The sequence below is a fragment of the Leiobunum rupestre genome, chromosome 8, assembly GCF_980474605.1.
Source record: "Leiobunum rupestre chromosome 8, qqLeiRupe1.1.hap1, whole genome shotgun sequence".
Classification (NCBI taxonomy): domain Eukaryota; kingdom Metazoa; phylum Arthropoda; class Arachnida; order Opiliones; family Sclerosomatidae; genus Leiobunum; species Leiobunum rupestre.
Genome location: NC_143391.1, coordinates 25,142,448 through 25,148,492, shown reverse-complemented (window position 1 = coordinate 25,148,492; position 6,045 = coordinate 25,142,448).

Genomic DNA, 6,045 nt, shown 5'->3' with positions numbered 1-6,045 from the left:
GATTTTTCGCGTCACCGAGCGTCGACGCGAAGTTTTTGCCTTAATAAAAACCAGCCTTAAAAGGAATTTAAAAAAAAATAAATAGCGGTTTGAAATTAAGTGCGATATTTCATAAGGTTCTTCTCGCGTCTTGTTGAGAAACGATACTAAGAAATCTCGCGTAGTATGAAAGGCTACAACCAAAAAAAAACCTAGGTATTCCGCGGGCATTTGGCGGCGCGTGCGCGGTTGGAACATTTTTACGGTTTTTAATGAAATGCTTCACCCGATAAAGTTTTAATGTTTTCCCTATCGGAGCCAAAAGACCCCACCCTAATCTAATGGTAAATTACCCTGACGCCTTTCCGATAACAGATATAGTGTGGTTATATATTTTACTCCCCCCCCCCCCACCTCTCTGTCTCCGCCAAGAAAAGTTAAATGAGTGTGCTTATATTAATTTTTTAGGGGTAATCGATTAGCTTATATAGTCTTATTGTTACGGGTTGGGTTGGCAAATAGTTCAATTATATCTTAAATAGCGCGAACTCGGGACCGCAAAATAAACTGGGACATATCAAGGTGGTCCCCCTCTCGCTCGCTCCTACCCTCCTTCCTAAAAAATCAGTTTTAATCTGATTAACCTCTTTCAATGAGGTTTAGCTGGCTAACTTTGGCCTCCCTTGACGACGGCTATAAAGCGGTAGCGATTGGACTTTTATCATTTTATTTTTATTAGTCGAGTTTTTTTTTTCTTCTTTGGAAAGATTAGGGGTATTTATCAGGGCGGGGACTACTCCTTCGAAGGTTTCCCCTTTTAAACAATGAAGTCGAAAAAGCGAACAATAAAATATGGGAGGAGTTTACGTCAAAAATTGTGACGTTATCATTTTAAGGCGATTGTTGTGGAATTTAAGAAATATATATTTTTTTTTAAATAATACTGGCGTATATGTTTGCACGCGATCTTGTATTTTGTATGTATGTATATAAAATAGAAATAATTCGAGGAGTTTTCTAAACGTGGATTTAAAATAGTGTATTATTTAAACGCTACAATATTTTTTCTTTCTAAATTGGCTTCTTCAAAATTCTTAATTATATTTTATTTTATTTTATTTATTTGTTTTTGGACTACATATTCTTTAAAAATTGTACTTTATTTAATTCATTTCACAATTATTTAGTATTATTGTCCTGGTAAGCAACCCTATATCGGCCTCAGTGTTTGACTGCCAAATTTAGTATTCGCGAAATTTAAGGAAAATAATAATCATTGTTTTAATGTTAATTTTCTTGCAAATGAAGTTATTAGTATATTATCGTCCTTGGTAGTAGTATTCGTTTTTGTATATTTAGACACTAGGGGGCTCTGTGCTGAAATAAACCTTGATAAACCAGTAACTCAGAAAACAAATTCGGTAATAAGGTTTGATAATGGTCACCCTTATTGTTATGATGCTACTCATGATATAATTATATATTAATAATTAAAATTATGCTACTTATGACATTATAAAATATTAATAATTAAAATTATGCTATTAATGACATTATAAAATATTAATAATTAAAATTATGCTACTAATGACATTATAATATATTAATAATTAAAATTATGCTACTTATGGCATTTTAAAATATTAATAATTAAAATTATGCTACTTATGGCATTTTAAAATATGAATAATTAAAATTATGCTACTTATGGCATTATAATAAATATATAAAATTATGCTACTTATGGCATTATAATATATTAATAATATAAAATTATGGTACTTATGACATTATAATATATTAATAATATAAAATTATGCTACTTATGACATTATAATATATTAATAATTAAAATTATGCTACTTATGGCATTTTAAAATATTAATAATTAAAATTATGCTACTTAAGGCATTATAATAATAATATAAAATTATGCTACTTATGGCATTATAATATATTAATAATATAAAATTATGCTACTTATGGCATTCTAATATATTAATAATATAAAATTATGCTACTTATGACAATATAATATATTAATAATATAAAATTATGTTACTTATGACATTATAATATATTAATAATTAAAATTATGTTACTTGTGGAATTATTATATATTAAGAATTAAAATTATGTTCCTTGTGGAATTATTATATATTAAGAATTAAAATTATGTTACTTGTGGAATTATTATATATTAAGAATTAAAATTAAAATGTGCCAATTATTCAAAAAAATTATTGCTTGTAGCACAACAGGTTTTATTAAACACTTTTTACAATGATATTAATATAAATATTAAAAATTTAAATATAAATTGTGCTTCTTATTATATATTAAATATTTAAATTTAATTTATGCTTCTTTTATTTATTAAATTTATGCTACTTATTATATATTAGAATATTTTATTAAATTTATGCAACTTATTATGTATTAGAATATTTTATTAAATTTATGCAACTTATTATGTATTAGAATATTTTATTAAATTTATGCTACTTATTATGTATTAGAATATTTTACTAAATTTATGCTACCTCTATATTAATAAGTAAAATAAAAATTTAGAAAATGTTACAGTTATTAAAATTTAATAATTATAATCCCAGAGTAAACAAAATACAATTAATATTTCTAATCGGAGTTAGCTCGCTCGAGCAAACCGTTCGGTTTCAGTTTTGGGATTTTTTAAAAATACGGAATAACAAATGCTCATTACGTAAGACCAAGAGGCCCCAAAGAGTGGGAAGTGGTTTCGCCAGAAAAACAATGAACAACATTAGACGGACCGATGATCTAATAAATTAAAATCTCTTTCTCAGTACGCGACGCGGGGCGAATTAGAAAAAACATCATATCCGGCTGAAATCGCGGCGCAGGTGGCAATCAGATCATTACGCCCGAAACCCGACATCTTAACCGGACAACGCTTCTCTTAATGGTAGAGCGGAGACTGTACCACACCCGCGTGTTTTTTCCGTATTATCAAGAGGCGGCTGAGATGGAATTATGGGAAGACGGTGGCGTTAGGACAAAAATGCAAAAGTCATCCCCGTGAAAGATGTCCCCTTATTATCAAATCGTTTTTTTTTATTTAGGATATAGGTGAAAAACCTTCGATTTTGGAGCGTTTCCTCTTAGCCCACCTGGACGCGGGACAATCTCGAATAATCTGCCGAAAATAATAAGATCAAACGATATCACCCCCCCACCCTTAATATTCTAAGTATCATTTGGATATCCTGAGCGAGTTGATGTCATCCCTCCCGGTTTGGAAAGTATATGGCGCATCCTCGGTGCTATGGGAAAACGGAATACGTGTCATACTTACTTAAAGACTGGCTTCGAAAAAGTGAGGGCCAAAATATAGATGGCGTCAATTACGTGGGGGGTGTGGTCACCAGGAACCCCCCGCGAACTGCGCGAGATGCATAATTCATCGTGCGAATCTGAATCGCGTGCGTTAAAATATGCTTTTGCCAAAAGGAGAGCGCGGGAAGAAGAGAATCATTGCCTTAATTATATATTTCCTAACGTTCAACAAATTTCCGAACCTCTCTTCGCTTCCCGGGTTCGGACTGGAGGGGTAACTTGGCGCTTCAGCGAATGGCGAGGGTTCAGCGGTTGCCCGGGCTGAAGCGATCCCTCGTCACCTGCTCCGGACCGACGGTTCAACAACCGTCTCCGCGTCTTCGACTTACTATTAACGACGGTCTATTAGGCTTTCGTTTATCTACTTCTAATCGTTGTTTACGAACGTTTCGAGACAAATGTCCGTGGCATCTCTCTCAATGAACATCGTGGAATCGCCTCTGTTTCTCTCATTCAAGAGTATTTCGGAAGGTTCTGGAGACTTTTAATAGTCGCTTAATAGTTTCGAGAAATGGTCCATCTTTCTAGATCGTTCGCTTCCGCGAGGTTATTTAACGACGGGTGCCGAGGTGACCAGCTACCGTTTACCGTCAACTTTATCGCGTTCCCACGTTAAATTTACTCTATCCGGTTACGTGGGTGGAAACGCGGTAGGCCAAATGCGCCTGTAGAAGTGTTCCACCCGCAATGCCCGCGTGTCTACCGCGAAGTCCACCAGTTTTATCGTATTTTTTTTTGGTAACCAAAACCGATAAAGCTTCTTAAACGAAAAGGGACGGACGAAAACGCGATTTTCATGAGGGGTCATTCTAAATGTTTCGCAAAGGCGTTAAAAACCAAAAAGTGGTTGAGCAACTCTGTTAATGCAACAATTTATGGGTAGTTTTTAAAACGTTATATAAGTCGTTTTTGGCATTCGTCTACTTTCCTTTAAAAGTCAACTCTGGCGGGACTACTTCAGGATTTCCTAATATCCGATATTATATTACGAATTGTCCTGCCAAAAAATGTAAAATTAAGTTTATACAATCTACCCTCTCGACAATAATGGAGAGGGGGCAAAGGTCTCATGATTTATAAAGAAAACCAAATAAAATAATTCCATTTCGTTTGATATAACAAAAGAAATGATACGTGGTTTCGGGGCGTGCTTTGATTCGATATAGATACGAATATTCCATTGTTCAAAATCAACGTTAAAACACTTAAAATATTAATCGTCTTATAGAATGATATTATTTAAAGAAAGTAATTAACGTTTTTTTCCACGTATTTACGAGTGTAACGGTAAACGGTTCCGAGAGAGGGAGGAGGGCTGGAAATAGGCGCGGCACCGTAGACTATTTCAAATGGAATTTTTATCCCATATCGTACCGATAGAATAAATTAATAATATCATCCGCCTAAATAATTTCGCAATTACGATCGCTACTTTCCACGAAGTGGAGGAACTTTATCAGTACGATATATTACGTAAAAATATCAACCAAAGAGAACATACCACACCTTTTAGCTCGAGGGTAAACTGTCCCGCGAGCTCAAAAAGACCCTTGCAAAAGAAACGCGGCCCTCCGCTGTCACGTATCGCAGCCTCTTTCTTCCCCCGAAAGCCTGAATGCTAGCTAAAAGGCAAAAGGCGCGTAAACATGAAGATTACATATTTTGACGACAGGAGTCATCGCGCTCTATAATAAAGATTATTTTATGTACCGGGTATTAAAAGAAATAAAAAAGAGACGGTACGTACCGGTAAACGCGAGCGCCTAATCCCTCCTTTAAAACTGCGACTATGGCCGGATTTTTTTCTTCTTGGATAGAATATAATATATGCTTTAACGTCAAGAAGTAAGCTCCTATAATTTTCAACTTCTTTTTACGGGAGTATGCGCTGTCAGCGTAGGTAGAAATCTAGCTAAAAGAATTACCTTTCTAAGTAAAGGAACTTCCTCATGGTTTCTTAAGTAATTAATAATAATATTTTTTTAGAAAACTCATTATTTTTATTTCGACAAAATTGCTTTGTGTGCAAAAAAGTACATTTTTTTGTAAATTGTTTAATATAAACACAGCAAGTGACTCATTATACATTATTAAAAAAATATTAAATCTTAAAAATCGTACAAAAATATTACGATTTATCCACGCGCTTTATACGCAAATTTAGCAACGTAAAAATCATCCTCTTTTAAATTGAATGAGTGTTCAAAATGTCGAATGCAGTTACGGTTGAGAAATACCGATAATTTCATTTTATACGAAAAAGTTACAAAAAAATCTTTAAAATCAATATTAAAAAGTGCTCGTAGAAATTAAAATTTTGAAGTTCATTTCAGCGGATGATTTTTGCGTCGCGTTTTAGCGTACATCACTTTCGGCACTTTTCCAGAGAAAAGGAGTTCTTTGCGGTGGACGTTTTAAAAATCACAAGGCGTTTGAAGGGACGGCGTTTACGTCGGAATTCAATCCCATCTTTGGAAGTGTATATCAAATGTTCGAGAGTTCGTTTATAAGGACGGATATGATCCGGGTCTAGTTTTACAAATAACGTTGTTTTTCAAAAATAGAGTTCGATTTTTTCGTTATTTGAACGGATGCGGTGGCGTATGTATCTTGATAAGTTGACCTCGGACCCTCAGGTGCATTTGCAGAAAACGCGCGAGCGTCACCGTAACCGTAATCGGAACGCGA